The 23,154-nt window shown below is 45.6% G+C and overlaps 1 long non-coding RNA gene across 1 annotated transcript; it reads left to right on the forward strand.

The window, feature by feature from the left end:
- Nucleotides 1–2,793: 2,793 nt before the first annotated feature.
- Nucleotides 2,794–5,390, forward strand: LOC121446754. Its single transcript, XR_005974123.1, has 2 exons — nt 2,794–2,920; nt 4,755–5,390. It is a non-coding gene; the product is annotated as an uncharacterized LOC121446754 (long non-coding RNA).
- Nucleotides 5,391–23,154: the final 17,764 nt, after the last annotated feature.

The raw sequence follows: 23,154 nt of genomic DNA on the forward strand, positions 1-23,154 counted from the left end.
ATTATGAACTGTAGGGGACACCACAAAATAAATACTTAAAATGTCTAGACAACCAGTCATCAGAAGAGGATAATTAACTTCAAACATTCTAAATTGTTGGAGGAGTCGTTATGCACCTCTGTAGCTCCTTTCGGGACCCTACCCCAGTGGTGTGTTTGCAGCCACAAGGCTGTAGGGCTGGCTGAAGCCCCCTCACCCCCCCACGGCAAGTAACCAAGTAGCCAGCAAACAAATACTTAAAGAACAAGAAGGAAGAGCACTACTTTTCCCAAAACAGGAAAAATGCTGCTTCCTTTTAGCAAAATCAAAGCACAAAATAACACTGTAGCTGAATAGGAGAAATACTGTTTATCCAGTCTATTGTATATATTTTTGTCTTAATTTTTTATTACTTAAAAATTTAATTGTCTTATTTTGGCAAGAACTGGGTAAACTTGAGACTGAATTTAAACTTGAGGTATTTCTAGTTCCTTCAGATTTTCTGTGAGGAAGCATTTTTAGCTTAGGACTCATGCTATGTTTTCTTTGTTATGTTTTTGAGTCAGGGTTTGCTTTAGTCCAGGCTAGCCTCAAATTCCCTAAGGAGCTGAGGAGAAAGATCTTGACTTTCTGATCTTCCTGACGGTACCTCCCAATTGTTGGGGTTCCAGGCACACACCACCACGCCTGATTGTATTTATTTTTTTTAAACTAAAAGCAACAACTCCACAAAAGAGATATGGATCCCATGATGAAAACTTGTTACAAACAATCTACATAGTTCCAGGCTCCTGCCCATACTTTTTAAGGACAGCCATGGGAAGCCCAAAGGCCTGAATGTCAATCAATCAGGTCAAAAATCTGGACTCAGACAGCTTGTCTTTAGGCAGTAAGTGGATTTTAAAATGTGAGTCTTTGTTAATGCAGAGCTGAGGGTGGATTTGAGCAAAGGTACACCGTTCAAAATGCTAGATGCATCTGATGTTTTCTTTCCCCCAACTTTTTACCTCCGTCACCCAGCAGGCAATAGTTTAGAAGACCCATGAATTACAAATTTTCATTTAATTCTAATGCCATTTTCCTTTAAATGAAGGAAATGCAAAGCCAAGTATTATTTAGTAAAAATTGTATATTATAGTCAGAAGGACCACATTAATTGGGATGGCTTTAATTAAAGGTGAGATCTGATTACATACATGTATTTTTGAAAAACCTTAATTGTCTTGTGCAAGCCACTGAATAGATTTAGGGATCTTCAATAACAAAATTACACTAATGACATAGGTTATTAAATATGATTGATGGCAAAATTGGACCCCTCTTGAGTCTCTACCACAGAAAAGCACACAAGCTTTTGAAGATGGTGCCTTGAGTGTCAACAAGAGAAGCAGGAAAAGGAGCTTTATACCATTCGTGCTAGCATTCGCCAACAAATGCCTCAGTAATAAAGGATACCTCTTGCATGTAGTTCCTTGCTAGGTGAGTAGATGGAAATTTAACTGTTGAGCTGTGCGGTAATCTTATTTCCAGTGAAGTCAGGAGGAAGGACAGCCGATGACACAAAGGGTCAGCAAAGCTTCGAGAAACTCTGTGGAGGTCACCACTCTCCAGAGAGACCCATCATCTCTAGCAATAGCCAGCAAAATCCGGCAGCAAGGCTGATGCGGTTGTCCAGGCAAACATGGAAAATGGTTGCGTACATGCCTATCTCTTCCGTGTAGCAGCCATCTTCTTCAAATCACTACCTGTGGCCTCAGAGCAAGAAAGAATGAGAGGAGGACAGTGATGCTGGATTCTCTGACCCATGGTGCGAGGCAAAGCCCAAGAGCTCAATGACCAGATAGAACAGAGAAACGTCCTGTGGCGGACTTTTCTCATGTTCGACCCTATACAGCCCTCTGCCAGTGGAGATGAGGAAACTGAGGGTCTGGGACATGAAGTACAGTTACACATTTTAGAATCATCTGGGAAGGTCAGCTTGTGGCTGGGAGGGACTTTGAGGTGGGGACCATCAAGGTCTGCCCTGAATGTGGATTGTACCATTTTCACGTGCTGGGCCCTGGGCTGAATGAAAAGGAGAGATTGAGGTAAGCAGAACGCTGTTTTAGACTCACTACTGCTGTGAGGAAACACTGTGGCCTAAAGCAACTGAGGGATGAAAGGGTTTCCTTGACTTATACACCCTGGGTCACAGTCTGCTGAGGGAAGCCACGACAAGAACATGGACGCAGGAACTGATATACAGGCCATGGAAGAGTGCTGCTTACTGGCTTGTGCCTCATAGCTTGCCCAACCTACTTTCTTTTAGAATCCAGGACCACCAATCCAGGGGTGTCTGCACCCACAGTGGCCTGGGCCCTCCCCCATCGATCACTAAATAAGAAAATGCCCTTCAGGGTTGCCTGCCTACAGCCTGATCTCAGGGAGGCATTCTCTCAGTTTCTCAGATGACTTTAGCCAGTGTCAAGTTGACAGGAAACTAACCAGGACAGCATACATGTACGAATTCATTGTCTGCTGCTCTTGGTTGTGGATGCTATGTGACGTGATCAGCTGCTTCAAGTTCCTGTTGCCTAGACTTTTCCACACTAATGGGTTGTCACTTGGATATCCGAACTGAAATGAACCTGTTGCCCCCTAAGTTGTTTTAGTTAGGATGTTTTATCACAAGACTTGGGAAGCTGGGACAGAAAGTGACCTTAGTCCTCTGGGTCACAGACTGAACACGATTCCAACTCTAGCACACACGTCAAGGATTACTGTGTTGCAAGAGTCCCAGTCACCAGGCGAGGCAGTGCTGGCTAATTCATAGTCGGACACCAGCCTGACAGATATTTGCTGTGCCCAAGATGAAGGCCTGGTGCTTAGGGAGCGTCACTCCCAGGCGATGGAAGGATGCTTGAAGGTCTAAAGTCTTTTAGCCTTGGGCTCGCAAATTCTGGTAAGCACATGTGCAGTTTGGTCTTGATCTCCTCCCTATCCATTCCTGCCTCCATACCCGATGCTTCTCTCTCGAGCAAAAACTGCGCAGGCATCTTGAGGAAGAACCAATGCTATTCTCCTAGAGACTGGGGAGACTGGGGTTCCAGGAAGTTCAGTAGCATGTGCTGGATTCATAGGCTACTACTATGTCAAGAGTCAGTGTCTAAACTCAGACCCAGCGATTCAGAGACACCACCACCCTTAGCTACAAGGATGTAGTCTCAAAGAGAACGAAACCAGGAGCTGACAGAAAGACTCCTGCCTGCATCCTGGCAGGTGGGAGTGCTTTGCCTGGGGTCCATGTGTCCATCCAAAGCCTGTCTCATAAGTGTTCATCACACAAGCTCTTCCCTGTATTGTTCTGGGCTGCGGAAGTACCTGGTTCTCACTAGGAGAGCAGGGCGAGGGGCAGCAAACACTTTCTAAGGCAACTTTCAGTCCCCAGCTGTAGATCCTTATTTCAGACAGAAAGGGCTAGAATTATTTCCCTTCTCTTCCACCAACAGGAGTTTTAAGATCCTGGTTTGAAGCTTATCTGTCAACATCAGCAGAGGAAGGGGGGCGTTTCACGTGGTCCCACCACTAGACAGAGACCTATAGGCAACTAGTGACTGCCGAAATAAAAATTAGCTTCTCTGAGGGATGAGGCCCTTTGTCGGCTGCCCAGTGCAGGGTGGTCAGTCCTGAAATCATATATACACAAAAGCCAAAATGGACCTATCCAGTTGTGTTGATATATATTTGTGCATATTCACACACACCTATGTAATAATGATAATCAAAGAGAGAGGCCATCAACTTGAGGAGAAGGGGAAGGGCTCAAAGGTATGTAGCTGGGAGGAGTTGGTAGGAGGAAAGAGAGGGGAGAGTGATATAATTCTATTTCAACTAAAAGCATTTAAAAATTAAAAAAATTAAATGTCTATAACTAAATAAATACATGCACATATAAGACCATTGAACTTCTCATTTTACCTCTTTTTCTTAATTCTTGTAAATTCTTAGGAATTTTAGTCCTGTATTATCTAATAGAAAATTTGTTTTACCTGCTTTTATTTTTTTCTGTTTGTATTTCTCTTTCCCTGGGTGCCTTAGACTCCAGGTCGGGTCTCTAGACTCCGGTTCAGGTCTCACACAGTTGGCTGAGGCCAAGGCTTCTCAGATAATCTGGGTTTGTCTCTCAATCCCTGAAGCATAAATGCTTTTGTTAAATTTAGTAATAAGATGAATTTCTAGAAAAATGGCCATCTGATTATATGTCTTGGACATGTGCCATTTCTATGAAAACTTGAGGCGTTCATGTGTCTTTTTGGTATTCGCTGGGGCATGTACCAGTAACAGACAGTCCCCATGCTCTGTCAACAGAGACTGTCTGGCTTTAGATCTGTGGCTCCTGGTCAAGGTTGTGAGGAACCTCCTCACCCAATCATGGCCCTAGATCCTACTTGGCCTAGGAGCTGAGCAATTGTTTTTTGGAAGCCATAATCCTGAGAGAAATTTCTGCATGTCTCTTGTTCAGCCTATCTTGCATTAGTTACGTCCCACATCCCTAGCTTTGAAAGTGGAGACTAGCCTAGTTTTGAATTTTATTAGAGAAACTTAACAGGAGTGAGAACAAATACCTACCACGGCCCTTAGGGCCCTGCCCACTGTGCTGTATTCTGCTGCTTCTAATCTATACACATGAGGTCCTTGTCTGGGAAATATTACCTTGGCTTTTCTTATTTTACCTGTATTTAATATAGCAGGTAACAGGCATTTGCCTTCTTCCTGTCCTTTGTTCTTTGTTGCAGAATCTCGGAGATGTTTCTACCCTAATCCTCACTTCCAGCCCGTTATCTGACCAAAGAGAGCAGTCCGTTTAAATTTGAATATGGAAATTCTTCTGGCCAATGAGACCAGAAGGGAAATCTGAGGAAAGTTCCTGGGAAACATTTCCTTACTCTTAAAATGAAACAGACAAGAAGAAATAGTTGGTGTCTCCACATCAGGGCCCTGATATGAGGGTCTGTGAGGTCCAGGTGCTTTTGTGGAAGCAAGGGAATCCCTGGACGGCGGAGTCCTTACTCCGAGGAAAGCAGAGAAAAAAATGAGAATAACCCAGGCCCCTCATGGTGACCCGAAAGCCAGCCTCCTTCATTACTTAGGCTATTGACTATAAGCAATATTCCTATTCTTTGACTTGACTGGGGATTGTTGCCGCTTTCTGCTGCATGGAGCCTGGTTGGTGACGAGCACAGGCCTGGCTCCCTGAGGATGGGAGTCTGCAGCAGAACACCTCTCACCCTCTCGGCCTTACAAGTCACCCATCATAATCCTGAACTTGGAGTATTCTTGGGGGCACCATTAGACATGGGAAATAATCCAGAGTTTCTTGTAAACGTTCACGGATACTTTGAAGGACAAATTAAAGGGCTATGATTATTTTCTATGGAGTATTTTATTTGGATTGGTGAAATGAAGGTTTCTCATTTCTTTAGTGCCCGTGAGACTCTAACCCTGCATTAGAAGCCTGGGTGGCAGGAAAAGAGGCCAAAATTGGGCCTTTCTCCTTACAGATCCTGATGTAAGAGAGAAAACGTAACAAAATTAATCAAGATCAACTGTTTAAAGGGGAAAATATGAGAAATCATGGCAGAGGTCAAAGTGGATTATTTGGATTAACTTTTATTTATTTTCGGTATTGATCTAGGTTACTCCCGCCAATATGGATCCCGGTATGAGTTGAACTAAAGTAGAGCAGATTTGAAATATTCTTTCTATAGTTAAAACAACAGAAATTAGCGTCTGAACCTCTGGTTGTAGCATGTCTCTGAACACCAGGCAAGCAGTTATCAGATTGAAAGAAACTCCGTAGGGTGCTATGTTCATTAAATGTGTAACTGTGTCAGAATCACGACACTGAAGGTTCCTTTGCAGCCAAGTGGTGAGAAAAGGCCCTTTAGAACCGTCACCCCCTGACAGCGTGCAAAGTGAAACCTGCAAGGGTTCTCAAATCTTTGCACGTTTCCCTGGCTGATCATCGGTTCCTCCGAATACTGTGGATTTTTTTGTGAAGCATGCCTACAGGCTGCATATGCTAAAAGTTAACAGGAAAATGTACCCCAGAAGTCAGAGGTGAGAGTTTCCTAGAGCAGGCCTTTGGTGCGCCTGCCTATTGAGCTGGATCGTCAGCGGCCTCTACAGAGCTTAAGCTGCAGGATTCAGGTAATCACCTGGGGTGCTGGGCCATCCTTTAGTGGGTTGTGAAAATCAGCACCCGCTGTCCACTTTATCCAAGCTGGTTGCAATTTCATTTGCTTGCCTTTTACATTAAAAAAAAAAAAAAAAAGCAAAACAGCTAGGCAGTGGTAGCACACACCTTTAACCCCAGCACTTGGGATACAGAGGCAGGCAGATCTCTGTGAGTTCGAAGCCAGCCTGGTCTACAAGAGCTAGTTCTAAGACAGGCTCCAAAGCTACAGAGAAAGCCTGTCTCAAAAAAAAAAAAAAAAAAAACCAAACAAACAAACAAACAAAAAACAGTTATCATCTTTAAAGACTCAAAGAAAAAATTTTAAAAGTACTATGTAAGTAGCTGTTCAAAGGATGGAGTTCTTCATGTTATACAAGATTGTCCTATGTTTTTAGACAAATACTTTTAAGTCAGTATGGTGGGACACACCAGTCATCCCTGCACTCAGGACAGCAGGCAGAAGGATATTGTGAATTGGACCAACCTAAACTATATCACAAAAATCTATCTCAAAGCAGTGACAAATATTGTATAGATAGGAAGATAATGACATATAGAAAGATAGGTAGATAGGTAGGTAGATAGATAGATAGATAATAGATAGAGTGATAGATAATTAGATAGAAGATAGATAGATACATAGATAATAGATAGAGATGATAGATAATTGGATAGATGATAGATGATAGATAGATAGATAGATAGACAGACAGACAGATAGTAGATAGATAGACAGATGAATGTGTCTGTGTCATCACCTGGCTGTCTATATCTATGTACAGAGCCCTTTCTCAGATGCAGTTAACAGCTGTTGGGTTCTGAGTGATCTCACTACATCAAGAAACAGACATGAGGCAAAACCTCCTCTGGAGAGTCTGTGGACTGGATACCAAACTACTTTTCCAATCGATTGCTTTTGTGTATCCAGCAGCTCCATCATGTACTTTTGGTGCTATTGGTACAGATGCCAAGACCAGAAACAACTGGATGGGGGTACAAATAAGGAAAATGGGGTCTGAAACCCCACCGAGGTCAAGATGTAAGGAACATGATCCTGTAGAGAGCTGACCGGTAGGTGTGCCACCACTGAAATTACGTCGAAGGCTGATTAACTTGAGTATAGCTCTAAAATTAAGACTAACCTTGCTGTATGCTCCAGGAATTCAATTCTCAATATGTATTCTAATAAAAAAAATATGCAGGCACAAACGCCTGTGGGAGTCATTTGTTGGAACTTAGCTTATGCAGACAAAAAAACAGGTAATAAGCACTGTCCATCAACACTAGAAAGATGAATGGATCAAATGTAGCAGTTGGATGCAATATAATGTACACACGCTGGTCAACATTGGTTCTTTAGCATATGAAGCTGGGAAGATGGGCTAATTGCAGGATAGTGGATACAGTTGGATGTAGTTTGGACCTGTTCCTTTCATTGACTCATGTGACAAAGGTTTGGTCAACATGTCTGGCTATTGGGAGATGGTGAACCCTCAAATAGCTGGGTTCTCATATGACATCTTTAGGTCATTGGAGATACAACCATAAAGGAGACTGTGGACTCCTGAGGCCTTTCCCCATCTCTTCTGCTTCTTGGCGGTGAGGTGAGTGGTTTCTCTCAGCCACACCTCCCTGCCATGATAGACTGCCATCCACATCTCCAAAGCAACAGAGCCCACCGACCCTCGGCGGGACTCTTCAGAACTGCCAGTCCCAATCAACTTTTCTCTGCCTAAGCTGATTATCTCAAGTGTTTTGTCATAGAATATATTTATATAGCAATAGAAACATTCTCTATATGTTCAATGAATTGATTGTGAAATGCTCCCTTTTCTAAGTGAACAAATTTACCGGTTTGAAAATCACAGAAAACTTAGAAGTTTACATCCAAAACTAGTTAATGCTGTCTATCGCTGGGCAGGTAAGAGGTAACTGGGGTTAGAAGAGAGATTTTAGAGTACGGTTTATGTTTATTAGCAAGGTTTCCATTTGTTCACATGAAATATCTATTTTAGATACATTAAATAGGCAAATAGAAGGTAATGCTGCTTTGTGTGGTTTAAATTTAAACCTTCCCCACATGCAGAGAGCGTTTGCTCTGACTTCTCCATAGCGCCCACTGCCTTTGAGCCAAAGCACTGGTCTGGGTGCTAGGGTCTCTTAGAAAGAGGAGTGGCTGTAGACATATTAAAGCCCCTTTCTGTCCTAATTCGTGCATAAACAGTGGCAGAAATCAAAGTACAGAAGTTACAGGTCTAAAGAGGTCTGCCTGTCTGCACCCCTGAGCACCTGCCTCAGTCTATTAGAAGCAATGGATTTATAACCCATCCTTCTGAGCTTTAATATAAAGCAGGAATAATGCACGGGACAGGGCAGCAAATGGTGTTGGGGACCCTTAGATAGGTCAAAAGTCCCTAGGATGGACTTGGTGTATTCTGGCGTCTATGGAAACCCTGAATCAGCAAGACTCCCAGGAAACGGTGGAGGATCAGCCGTTGATCATCCTTCCTTTAAGGTTATTAACACAACTTGAATCCTAACACTAGGGAGGCAGAGGCTGGTGGATTTCTGAAAGTTTGAGGTCAGACTGGTCTATGTAACAAGGTACAGGACAGTCGGGGCTACACAGAGAGACCCTGTCTCAAAAAAATTAAAACGAAAATAAAATTCCTAACAATATCTGTGACCATGTTGCTGCTGCCAGAGCAGCAATGCCCGAAAGCAAAGGCAGATGCACTAAGAGGGTGAGATGGGATGAGGAGTGAAACATGCCCGATGCAGGGTCTTCTAGATCAGGGCCCTCCTAGTTCTATGCACTAAGAACACCATTCGTTTCTGCCCTCAAGCATATCCAAATACTCCCATCCCAGCTAAGCCAGTGATAGATCTCTGATGCTATGGAGAGAGGAAAGGGTGGCAGCTGTGGTCCCACTTTCTTGATACTGATCCAAGGGTTCTCCTGGACAGGCCTTTGATCTGCAGGGGCTGGAAGCTGAAAGAAATCCATGTAGGAGGTATTGCCAGGGCTACCAAGGCCAGACAAGGAGCAGCTCTCTGCATGTCTATTGTGGAACCGTCTTCTCTGAAGGCTAGTGAAGAACCAAGTCCAGATGGTTCTGAAAGAGTCATGTGACACATGATGGCAAATTTGTATTTTGTGCAAGAGGAGCTGTGCTGCAAATGCATGGCCTTTGGTTGGTCTCCCTGCTCACTAAAACCACCACTTACCTGAACCCCACACACTCTGTATCTGAACACTTCCCTTTGCTATATTTCGTAAGACTCTCACATATTGTCTGTAAGGGAGCCTGGCGGGGAATGAAAATCTCACTTCCATAGAGAAAGTGGATCTCAGTGGTTTTTCTAGAGTCTGTGCATGGAAACTCCCATGGCTACCTCCGACATTAAACCACCGCCCTGCCTCCCATCCATGCCTCCTGGTTTCCCAGGCTGAACGTGTGTTCCTCCAGGACCCCCTTATCTTTAGGCAAGCCATCTACCTCTCCTGGCCCCTCTGATTTGTTGTCACACCCTTCTCTACAGACCTCACCTGCCCCCTTCTCTTGGTCTTCTAGGTCTCACCACAGGTATTCCTCCTCCCGGGGAGTCTCCAATGCTCTACTCAAATGGCCCCCTCCTGACCTTAAGCCACATGATGCCCTTCTTTCTTTCCTGGTTCTCATCACCTTGCTGTTGTCAATGATAATGTGAACTGGGTCATGGGTTGGGTACTACTGAAGAAATAGGACTAGGTAGATAAATGACATTGATTGATTGGCATATATATATATATATGTTTGGATTAGCATATATTATATAAAATAAATGGTTTTCCCTACCCTCCATGTGTGTGTGTGTGTGTGTGCATGTATGCATGTGTGTGCGTATCCCTGTGCACTTCGTTGATGTTCAAATAAACCTAGGGCCATGCACATGTTACCATGGGTTATACCGAAAGCCCCAAAGTCATCCTGGGTATATAGAGATCCCCAAAGCCGTTTTTACCACACCCACTGTAAAGTCAAGTTTTCCACACTTTATTTGACTTCTTCTCTCCAGACAAATCTTTGGTGTGTACACTATTACTTCCCTCATTGTAGAAATGGGGAACTTGAGAATTAGTGATTGTTGGGGATTTCTTTTCTAAGGACAACTGCTAGCCAATGGCAATACTGGGGTTCAAACTCACATTAACTGACCCTGGATGTCTGGCTTGTACTAATTTGGCAACACTTTCTGAATGTGTCCAGACCCTATTTCGTAGAACAGTAATTCTGGGCACATCCTCAGCCAAGAGGAAAGCCGTGTGGTGGGGCAACCATCTGAGGAGGGTGGCGGCTGCACTGAGGGGTTTCTGTCCTCAGGCTTACTCTGACAGAGACACTTTCCAGCCTACAGCCAGCCCACCCCCTCTCAGCCCGGGCATAGCTGCCAGGTTTCCTGGGCCGGGAAGAAAGCCTCCGATTAGCAGGAGGCTGCGGCTCCCAGCATCCCTGGGACAAGAAGCATCTGTTGCTACCCCCATTGTTCCAGCTGAGAGCACACTAATTGTCCTCTCCAAAGTTGGACCTCGGTCTCTTGCCAGAGGGAAATTATGGACCCTTTTTCAGCAGGCTGTCCTCTCCACAGCTGTCAGCTGAATGGCCCCAGGAGGATGGGTAGATTTGGGGGTGGGGAGAGAAGTCCATCTTGCATCCTGATCCACACGGCAAAGCAAAGTTAGCACATCCCTTGGATGGTCACCGCCCACTAAATCCCAGACATGTTGGCAGGAGCTTATCATGAGGGTTGTGTACAATTTTGTGGCAAGTCCTTGGCACTCAGGAGCTCAGAGCCAGGGAGCATTTTGGAGGAAATAGTGATAGAATGGGCTTGATGGTTTGGGACAAGGAGGGTTCAAATCCAGCTTTGGCATTCATTAGCTTTGACCTCATACAGCCATCATTCAGGGCGGCAGACAGGAACAGTGAGGGGTATGTCTAGCTATGAAATATTTAGTGATATTCCTGTATGCACAAACATTCAGCCATAAAACTAACTTTTTTTTTTAGTATTGAACCATCTTATTAGATCTAAATATTGGACCACAGCTGTGGGGATAACTCACAGAACAGGAATTCTGTACAAGGAAACAGAGAGGAGAATAAGAGACAGGATTCGCATATGCTCAAAAGTATTTTGCTACCAACTGTACCCAGGCACAGGACTGACTGCTAGACATTGCTATAGTTGCCAATAAGATGCCTGGTCCTATAAGAACATTATACAACATGGGTGTCCCTATCCCACACTGGAGACACAGCCATCGCTGTAAGATACAGTTGGAAGCTCTGGCAAAACGTAGTGGGAAGGGACAGAGCCTCACCCACCTCTTACCTCCTCAGCCACTGCTTCCTCGAGGAGCTCTTCTTGGTACAGTCTCGGGAGCACGCACCATCCACAGCACAGGTCTGAGGGCAAGTCTTGGGTACAAAGCTTCCCTCTCTCTTAGTGTCCCCTTTTCTGCACAGGACGATAACTTCTAGGTGTCACATCACCAGGGAACTGCAGGGGTGGGTTGGGTAAAGATCTAGGAATGGTTTTAGAATCTAAATGCATGGCATGTTTCATCATTTTCAGATCCCAGCACCTCAAGTCTTGTCTGAGTCCCCATCATGAGGTCATGAGGTTACCTGTTCTGAATTTAAAAGAAGTTCCAGACACACAATACGTATTCCAACATGCACACATGCACACACATGCACACATGCACACACACTGGAGAGAGAGAGAGACAGAGACTGAGAGGGTCCAGTCTGAACAGCGTTCAATGTCCTGGTTAAACCTGATCACTAGCCATGACATTTCATTAAGACAGAAACAGGCACATGTACACGGCTACTATGGAAACCTTTCCTGTCTGCCTCCAAATATCCCAGGGGCAGATTTAAAGGACAAATGTTCCCAAAATGGGAGTGTAAGAATGCAAATTTACTCTGTGGATTAATTAGACATTAATTTGTGTCTAATCACAGACTTGCAGGCTGTATGGGGAGGCCCTGGTAGTTAGTGTGTATCATCTCCCTCTGGGTCAGAGGGCAAATGAGGCCCATGGGGCAGGTGCTAGAAAACTCAAGTATTTCTTGGGATTCCTTATAGTAGATGCATCAGGTGCCAGAAAAAGCATGGGAATAAAATGAAGCAATGCCATTTTATGCACCATTACGCTTAGATCAGGTATGGAAAACAGGTATGATATGAAGAGTCATACAAATAGGTAATTACAGACAACATAAGGCTGCAGGATGAAGATGGGACACCGTTGAAGCAGAATCAGAACTCTGTGAGAACTTGGCATGAGCCCATTTATGTTTGCTTGAAGAAGAAGCATCTGAATGAGGTTGTAAATAGAAATATGGAGAAGGAGGACTCAGTTCTAGAGAAAAGGGGGCTTCGTGCAGAAGGAAGAGCCTAGAGAATGATCTTCGGGTGATAGTGAAACATGCTTCATTCAAGAACCACAAGCCATAGCAGTACTGTAGTCTGAAATGGCTTGGTGTGTGTGGTGGTTTGAAAAAAAATGAGCATCAAAGGGAGTGGCACTATTAGGAGGTGTGGCCTTGCCTTGTTGGAGCAAATTTGTCACTATGGAAGCTGGCTTTGGGGGTCTCTTACGCTCAATCTATGCTCAATGCGGTAGACAGTTCACTTCCTGTTGCCTGTGGATCAAGATGCAGAACTCTCAGCTCCTTCTCCAGCACCATGTCTGCATGCCCACCATGTCCCATCATGATGATAATGGGCTAAACCTCTGAAATTGCAAGCTAGCCCAATGAAATATTTCTCTTTATAAACGTTGCCATGGTCATGGTGTCTCTTCACATTAGTAGAAACCCTACCTAAGACACCGTGTCTTTCAAGGGTTCATATGTGCTAAGCAGAATCCCAGTGTGGCACTGTTGAGAAGTGGTGAAACCTTTTTTGAAAAATAAAATGGGACCTCATGGAATGGTTTCAGTTCACTAGGGTGCTGTCCTCAGGAAGGACTGACATAATCCTGGACAGTGGGTTGCAAATAAACTCCCTCTGTGTATTCCGTGTCTCCTGCATGCAGTCCTTTCCTTTTCATAGACCAGGAAAGGGATCCCTCAGAGCTGAGAGGAGAGTGGCAACATGTTTTTTGAGGTTCCAGAAGTATGACCTTTAGTAGTGCACACCTCTTTTCTTTATAAGAGCCCAGGTCCGGGTATTTTGCTACAGTAACAGAAACGATTCAATGTTCAGAAACTTGGAGCCTGGATAGGCGTCTCAGTTGACAGAGGGTTTAGCTAACATTCACAAGGCTATGGGTTTGATCCCCAATACCCCAGCAATGCCAGAAATTAAAGGAAAAAAGAAATTTGAGAGTATAATGAACCACACTAGAAAGACAATCAAGGGAAGGACATCACCACTGCCCTAGGCACCCAGCAAACAGAACAACAACAACAAAGACAAGGTCTGAGATTGAGATGAGGCACTTTGGTGGGCTTGTAGGTCAGTGAGGCTTTAACTATTTGGTATTTACAAATATACAAAACCTTGGGTACAGTTGATCTCAGGAAGAAGGTGGGAGAAGGGAGGAGGGAGGGAATAAGGAAGGAGGGGATAGAGGGAATGTGCAGAGAGAGACTATGAATGGGTGATGTTGGGATGCTCAAGCCCAGACTGGTGAGGGTGAGAAGCAAGCTGCCGTGAAAGCATGCAGTGTGGTACCCTGGGCGCTATAGTTCTTCTGAGTAGCACACCACAGATTATAAAGCAGGTTGCCCTGGGGTGCAAGGCAGGTCTGCATGCTGGGGACTGAGAAAGGGGAAAAAAAGAGTTGAACTGACCCTCTCAGAGTCTCATCTTCCTCCCCAGAATGCAACAGTGTGTGACAGGAGGAAGGCCTGGGTGCACTGGGCACAAACCAAGAGACTGGGCAGTGAAGGGCACCTGGGGATGCCATCAGAGCATGAGACTTGGCTCTGGAGGAGAATGGGGTGCAGAGACGGAAGGGGCTGAGCTCTCACTCCTCGCTTCCTCTGACTGTCACAGCAGAAGCTTCCCATGTCAACATCTGTCCGAGGCTCTTCTCTCCACACAGCTGCTCTAAACTCTCCGTGTGCTCACCTCCACCTGTGCATATCCGTCTAAGAGTGAGCAGAGACCGTAACTCCATTCTGTCTAAGTCGGGCCAGGCAGCCTCCTGTAGTCTCTTCGGCCATTCCCTCTCCCACAACAGTAGAAGCCAAGCCCTCAAGACTGCGGAAGCCTGGATCCTCACATCCTCGTATGGGAAGATGGTCATCTTGGACTCAGAGATAAATAAACACAGGTTGTTTTGAAGCTGTGAGACTGGACCCGCCACTGTATCCTAACAGGTTCCTGATGTCTCACAGACAGAGAAAGATTATTCCGTTTTCTTCCCACCACAGCCAAGGGTGAGCACCCCCACTTTAGAAGTGAGCATGCAAGTTCAGACAGCTTGCCACGTGGCCATGCTCTCAGAGCAAGACAGGAGGGCTTGGATCTGCACCGAGCGCTGCCTTCCTCGTGCCCCAGTCCCTCTGCTGCCCCTGTTGTCGAGACAGCTGTAGGATGCTTGTGTGCACAACGGAGCACATCAGCAGATCCCCCTGACTATTTGGACCATGAATCCACAAGGAGTCGAGACATGGGGATGCTGCTATCCCCAGGCTTAGAGTGAGACTGTAGAAACCAGAGTAAGAGAGACTTGGCCCCAGAGCGGTGTCCTGGGAGCCTCTCTGCCAGAGTGACGGAGGTGCTGAGGGGCTGGTAATTAGCAACTAAAGGAGTTAAATTTAAAAAAAAAAAAAGTTTAACCACAGCTAATGAAATTAGATAAAAATTATCTGCTAGCATTTATGAAAAGATCTGATGTGGCCCTGTACAATAAAGACTCTATATGGCTTACAAGATACAGTAAAGTTAATTTTATATTGTGCTGCAGGTGCTGGTTGAAGAGCGTGTTTATGGAAGCAGCCCAGAGCTTCAGACCTGACATTGTAAAGGCCCTGTCTCAGTGAAGGGTGTGGCAAAACAAAGCCCTGGGCTCAGCTTCTCCCCAGGGTAGAGTTCCAGAGAGCTTTATGGCTCTACTCTTGTGTTCCCTCAACAGCCACTCCTGACAGCGCCAGGCAGAGCCCAGAGCATGAATGATCTGGGAGGTCTCCAGTTCTACTGAATGGCAGGTGGGATGAGATTGGAAGTGACTGTCATGACCTAAGAATTAGGCAATGACCCTTCCTCCATATCTCTGAGTCTTCTTAACCCAGGATTCAGCCAGCTAGCTGCTCTCTTCTCTTTTCTCTCTTGTCTGTCTGTCTGTCTGTCTGTCTCTCTCTCTCTCTCTCTCTCTCTCTCTCTCTCTGTGTGTGTGTGTGTGTGTGTGTGTGTGTGTATGTGTGTGTGTGTGATTTTCAAGGTTCTCAAAAGCACATCTTAGACTTGCAGTGCCAAAGACACAGGTTCTACGTTCTCAAAGTCAGGAGACATGCTGGGGCCACCACAGGCTTACCACAGCTCTTCAAGCTCCCTCCAGCGCTGCTCCTGTGAGCGTCCTTTACCTAGCACCTCACCCTGAGCTCTCTGTACCGAGGCCTGGCATGGGCTTCTCTGCACTGAACATGTGTAGCTCTCCACCCCTGGTGAACGGAGAATTGCAACGGTACACAGCACTGCCTTGCGTCACATGTGTTAAGCAATTGGCAGATGCTTACAGTACAGCAAAGGACTCTTGGCATCCAGCAGTTTTTAAATCAAAGACACTGGGACAAAACGGTGTACAGGGATGGACCAGGTAAAAGGGCCAGGCTGGCAGCGGGCACTCAAGCAGGCTGGGCTGGAAGGGACCAGGGTGCTGTTTGTGGGGTAGATCTCAGGAATGCTGAAGGTTCAGGGAAAGTGCTGGCAGGGAGCCATGTCAGAGCTAGGACTGCTTTTCCCTGTGCATCCTGCAGCTAGGGGAGTCCTGGACTGTCACCAAGGGAACATAAACAGTCATGAGTAACTCTAACTACCCACATATCCCCCTCCGAGGCTTCCTACAGAAAGGTGTAGTGACCAGAAATCACCAGGTCCCCAACTGGAAGGAGACCGTATCCTTCAATGACCACATGGAAGTGAGCCAACTGCCAGTTAGGAAGACTTGAAGCACAAACTAAGCTCCCATTATGTTAGGGCACCTATTATTATAGCAGCATGTGATGTAATCCCCAGGAATATCACCTTTTTCCCTTTTATTAATTTTCAGTAAGAATAATATTGCCCTCTTCTGCTAAGCATTCTGAGGATGTAGCCTCAGAATCCTTAAAAAAAATAATGTCTTCTTTTTAAAAATAATTTATTTTTACTTCATGCAAATCTGTGTTTTGCCTGCATGTTTATCTGCATGAAGGTGCTGTATCCCCTGAAACTGTACAGGCAGTTGTGAGCTGCCATGTGGGTGCTGAGAATTGAACCCTGAGTCCTCTGGAAGAGCAGTCAATGCTCATAACCATTGAGTCATCTCCCCAGTGCTCCTCAGAATCCTTCTTAACATGGGAATTGTTACCAATGTCTATAAGTATTCCTCAGAATAACATCTATCTGCTATCCCAGCATGGTTTTAAATTCTTGAGACAGGATTTAGATAGCTATTATATAGCACATTACTATAGTTTGCATGTTGTTTCATGGAGATGGACGGATGGATGGATGATACATGGATGGATGGATGGATGGATGGATGGATGGATGGATGGATGGATAGGTGGATGGGTAGATGGATGGGTGGGTAGATGGATGGGTGGGTGGATGGATGGATGGATGGATGGGTAGATGGATGGATGGGTGGATGGATGGATGGATGGGTAGATGGATGGATGGATGGATAGATGATACATGGATGGATGAGTGGATAGGTGGATGGGTAGATGAATGGGTGGGTAGATGGGTGGGTAAGTAGATGGATGGATGGGTGGATGGGTGGATGTATGTATGGATGGATGGATGGGTAGATGGATGGGTGGGTGGATGGATGGATGAGTGGATAGGTGGATGGGTAGATGGATGGGTGGGTAGATAGATGGGTGGGTGGATGGATGGATGGGTAGATGGATGGATGGATAGATGATACATGGATGGATGAGTGGATAGGTGGATGGGTAGATGAATGGGTGGGTAGATGGGTGGGTAAGTAGATGGATGGATGGGTGGATGGGTAGATGGATGGATGGATGGATGGATGGATGGATGGATGGATAGATAGATGGATGGGTGGGTGGATGGATGGATGGATGGATGGATGGATGGATGGATGGGTAGATGGATGGGTGGGTGGATGGATGGATGGATGGGTAGATGGATGGGTGGGTAGATGGATGGATGGGTGGATGGATGGATGGGTGGATGGGTGGATGGATGGATGGATGGATGGGTAGGTGGATGGGGGTGGGAGATGGGTAGATGGATGGCTGGGTAGACGGATAGGTGGGTGGGTAGATGGATGGATGCAGAATAAATGTGCTACAAAAGTACCTATTTTGATATAATACAGCCTTTAAGGTAGCCTTACGTATGAGTCAGAAAGAGAAATGGTAATATTGTGGTGAGGAATGTCACTCAAAAGTTCATGTTCTGGGATCTTAAATCCTCAGTGAAACAGTTACGAGATCTGGAGCTGAATAGGCTTGGGTCATGAGAGCAGAACTCTTGTGAATGGACTAAGGCCCTTCCTGGGTGAGTTTTTGTTCTTCCAGGACTAAGTTAGCTTAAGTTAGCTTAGCTTAAGACTAAGTTAGATTAAGCAAGGTCCCTTCTGTGTTCTCTCTTCGCTAGGTGCCTGTTCAGCCTTATCGTTTCCATTGAGCTGAAACATTACCAGGCACTAACCAGAATATGAACAGATGTTGCAAATGGCACACTTGATCGATCTTAAACCAGAACCATGAGCTAAATAAACCTTTGTTCTTTACTAATTACCTAGTCTCAAATATTCTGTTACTGCAAGAGAAAACTAAAACAGTTGGTATTCTTGAAAATGAGGGTGACTAAGAAAAAGAAAAGGAACTCGGTTGCTTCTTTTCCATGAAGTCATAGGGAAGAGACTTAACGTGGGGGTCCCCAGTCCAAAAGCCAGTCTTCCCTAATGAGCCTGTGGGATCACTGGGGAGCAAGCACGGATCATGGCAGTGGGTGGCATATGTGCCTGCTGTGCCCACTGGCTTGTGAAAAGGACCTTAATCCATTGCCCCATTTCTTTCACACCCCAAGCCGGCCAAGGGCCAAGCAGACCTCCAACATCAAAACCAGCGACTGTGATCTGGGCTTTCATCCTCCACCCCCTACCCTCCCTCAAAGAGGATTCTATTGCCAGCACCATATGTCGAAAGGGCCCAAGCACAATCCTATTACCATTGCAGGAGGCATTAAATAATTACATTAATTTACCTAAATATGGAAAAAAAATCCCATTACAAATCAGGGAGGCTTGGCATGTTTTCTGGCTGCACACTGGCTGTTTGGCAAGGCCCGCTGTCCTGTTGGGCGCCTACTGCCACTCGGAGTGTTTCCTTTAATTGTGGGGCACATGGCTCCCCTTGTTCTGTTTAATTTTCTTGAAGCTGGTTCCACATTCTGGCTACAAACATATTATAGGGGAAAAAATGCCCACGAAAGTATGGATTGTGCTTGAGCATACCCTAAGGGAGGGGACATAAAAATAGTAATTTCTTGTATATGAAACCTTCGACAGAGCAGTCTTTCACTCAATTGCTTTGCAGAAAATAAGAAGCTAAAGCAGAAAGGGAGAAAAGGAAATCAAGCAACAGAGAAAGGCGACTGGGAAGGGAAGAGGGTTATACAATGAGAAGAGAGAGACCGTTCGGGTCTATGCGGTTCATGGTGATGACACATGGGTATGGAAACTCTCTGAGGCAAAGGTTATGTTTTCCTCCTAACTCTCTGCTGCCTCTAAACCAAGACCCTTCTAAGTGGCTGCAAAACGCACTGGCTTAAATATGGATGATATGCATGTAGCCCCTGACACTTACCCCAACTTGACACGTCCACACTGGGAAGCCAGAGTGACCACTGGTGAGACAGTCCAACTTCAGAGACCCTAGTCTAGTACAGGTCTTGACCTAGGACTTCTAGGACCTCCTTCCTTGGCTTGAGACCTTCTAGAAGGTGCTTCTCAAATGCTATGTGATGAAGGAGCAGGTCTTTGCCTTTCCTTTCTAGTCTACTGCCGATTGGCACTCTTGTATCTCAGCACTTGACTGCTGCGTGAAGGCTGGATTGCTAGAAAAAAAAAAAACCCGCCTAGCTGTTTCTTCTTCTAGTCTTGCCATAATACAGATTAGGAGCTGCAAAAAGTGAGAAGCATGGGCCGCTGGGTTCTGGACACAGAAGGTAGAGATGCAATTAAATTGGTCCCTCCAAGAAAGGCTGCCAGGGAATTGCAGTGACATTTGAGATAGATGGCAATGATTACTTTCTTTCTCAGGGCAGAGATTTATTTAAAAGAGGCAGTTCAGCCAAGCCTGGTGAGGCAAGCCTGTGATCCCCGATACTCTGGAGGCTGAAGCAGGAGGATTAGAAGTTCAAGGTCTATATCAGCTCTAGAATGAGTTTAAAGCCACACTGGGAAACAGTTAAGATCTTCTTTCAAAATCCAAAAGCTCTTTGTTTTGATTTGTTTTGAAAAGGAGTCACCCCTATGCCTTTCAGTCTGGCTGCAAGCTCATTGGTTCCAGAAACTTTCTTTCCCTGGGCTCTCAAATCCTAGGGCAAAAGTACACACAAATATGTTGAAGTTTTTACTTCCTGCTCCAGAAGAGCCCCATGCCACAAAACAGTATATTATTCTAGAGCGGGGACCTGGCCAGGCTTGGGACTCTAGACACAATAAATCTCACACGCCTGCTTAGCTCCTGCCTGTCTCACATGGGCTCCCCTTGGCCTGAGACTGGAGGCGGTATCCTGTCCAGTCCTGCAGCATCAGTCTCTTGAAAATGCTGAATCTCAGGCAGGCCCTGCACCACTTCAAAACTTTACCATCTGCATCCCTGACTTTTATCCGCATAAGCATTTGAAATCGCTCTGCTCTGCTCTGTGGGACCCAGGACACAGACAGCAAGACAACTTCCTGACCCACAGCACATGGTATCCTCAAGCAGTACCAGGACCAAAGTTAGTGACAGGGACTCAGTAAAGCAATAGAGATGGCCAGTCAGGAAAGTTTCCCACCCTGAGGGGACTGAGGCCAAATGACCAGCACCCTAGAGGCTGTTAAGAGCTCTGTGGTAGGAACTGTGCTTCCCAGGGAGGGCAGGGGAACAAGTAATCTCCTTGCTGGACCTCCCCCGTCTCTAGTGTGTCCCTCACGTTGCAATCCGGATCCTGGATCCTGAAGTCTCTGAATGCCAATGTCTCTGCAGGCAGAATTAGTTAAGAGCAAGACAATAGAGTAGGGCGAGCCCTTGATACATTCACGATGGGAGTTGGGGCAGACACACAGAGAGACCTATGCAGATATAAGGACCATGTGACAACAGGTGCAAGACAGAGGTAAGGTATGGATAAGCCAAGACTTGTCAACAAAGTGCCTATGCTCAAGAGTCCTAGAGACTTCTCTCACAGATTTCAGGGGGAACATGTCTTTCCCAACGTCATGACTCTAAACTTCTGGCCTCCCCAACAAAGAAAACACCATTTCTTTAAATCATCCAGTTTCTGGACTTGGATACCATCTCAAGATGCCAGTATGTCAGAGACTGAACCCATGTCACTTAACTGTGGAGCTCCAATGAGCACAGGGGACGGACCCTTTCTGGATAATCTTGGTACCCCCCCCCACTCCCCACCCCCATCCCCACAAAAATAAAAGAAAAGGTAATGACTATTTTCAGACAGGATCTAGGATTCCACCCATATGAGAGGAAGCTTTTCACAACCAAACATCCAGTTTTGCATGAGAAATTAGAAACAAGAAATTCCTCTTTTGTTCACCTTTCACCAGGGTAACCAAAGCACCTGATGGGAAGAAATGCAGGGAGGGAGGACTGACTTTGACTCACGGCATCAGATGGCTCAAGCTTTTTGTTGGTTTGTTGGTTTTTTGTTTTGTTTTGTTGAGACAGGGTTTCTCTGTGAAGCAGTCCTAGCTGACCTGGAACTCACTCTGCAGACCAGGTTGGGCTTGAACTCACGGAGATCCAACTGCTCTGGCTCCCAAGACCTGGGACTAAAGGTTTGCACTACCACACCTGGCAAATGGTCCTTTTTTACATGTCTTCTGAGGGATCCCAGAGCCATCTCAGAAGCCCTTGGGCACAAAGATCCATAAACACACACACAAAAAGCTGCTTTTATTATGTTCTCAGTTTAACTAGAACCTTGGGCTGGAGCTAGGGGGTCATTTTTAATCTAAGATTCCCATTGACCAAAGAACTTTGGGTCCATCCACAAGCACGTCACCTGTGCCATAGGCAAGTATGTCTTACCTCTTATCTGCATGGGCAGTACTGAGGATAGAAGAGGATTTATTGGGGGAGCAGCAGTCGGAGGATGATCTGGTAGCCTGGTGGCTGAATCATGGATGAGGAGACCCAGCGTGGTTTTGGGCCACACTGTATCAGTAGCGGGAATTGTGCTTTGACAAGTCTCTTTAGATCTTGAATAAGACTTGATGTTCTTCATGGACACAGTTGGGTTATTAAGGCGTATTCCAAACACTGCATCACATAAGAAAGAGATTCCCAAAGACACTCAGTCACACCCAGGCTGCACATCTTTCCCTAACTTCAACTTCTTTGTATTTTTCAGCACCTTTCCTATGCATGAACCACGTATACAGCTAGACAGTGGCAAACAGAAGAGTTAAGCATCTCAGCAATCTTTTGAAATTAGTTTCAGCATACTATCTCTATGCTACAGGAAAAGAAATGGAAGATCAGAAGGGTGAGCCCTCTGCCCAAGGTCTTGTTAGCAAATGGTAGAGTCGTGCTTTGAAGTCCCAATGGCCATTCGGTCTTAATAGCTAGGAGTTACAGATGCACAGCAGACAGAGATCTCGTCATACCTCAAGTTGGGCGGTTTTAAGAATTTAAATAATTAGAAGTGTGTGTGGAAAAGAAAGAGAAGGAAGGAAGGAAGGAAGGAAGGAAGGGAGAGAGGGAGGGAGGGAGGGAGGGGAGGGAAAGAGAGAAGAGAATGTGTGTGTGTGTGTGTGTGTGTGTGAGAGAGAGAGAGAGAGAGAGAGAGAGAGAGAGAGAGAGAGAGAGCTTTATTTTACTGTGATAAAACACCACCTGAAAATCAAATTCAAAAAGGGAGATCTGTTTTAGCTCACCATTCTGGGGGTTTTGGTTTACATCGATAGAGTGTCATAGGAACCTGCAGTTATGCGACAGCCGTACAGCTGCTCGGATCATGGAGACCAGAAAGCAAAGACCGAAGGGAAGGGACATGCCATGGGCTTGTGGTGTATGAACCTTTGAGAGATAACTAAGATTAAACTTCTCTCTCTCTCTCTCTCTCTCTCTCTCTCTCTCTCTCTCTCTCATGATGCATGTGTAAGAGGAAGAGAATAGATATCTTGTAAGGGTTTTCATGGAGTACTCGGAGGAGCAGCCAGTTACTTGTTCATTATGGAATAAAAATGCAGACAGAGGATGTGATGCAGTCAAGGCCATAGCTTATAACCAGTTCCTAACCAAACCCCAAGACTGCAAAGTCAAGGTTAACTTTGTCCATCACATTGCTGCCTCTTCCCACAGTACCCTAAGATCTGCCTGCTGTACTTGCCGAGGACTCACAGAAGGTTAGAAAAACTAAAACTGCCTCTCATCTGTGGGGCCTAACGAACGCATCCAGCTCTCCAGATGTGGGATAGTGAAAGGAACCTGCGGCACAACCGGTTAATCTTGCATCTTTCCTGGCGGCAGCCTCGG

Source organism: Microtus oregoni, unplaced genomic scaffold (assembly GCF_018167655.1).
Source record: "Microtus oregoni isolate MIOR12 unplaced genomic scaffold, Mior012 000004F_ref0000308, whole genome shotgun sequence".
Taxonomy (NCBI): Eukaryota; Metazoa; Chordata; class Mammalia; order Rodentia; family Cricetidae; genus Microtus; species Microtus oregoni.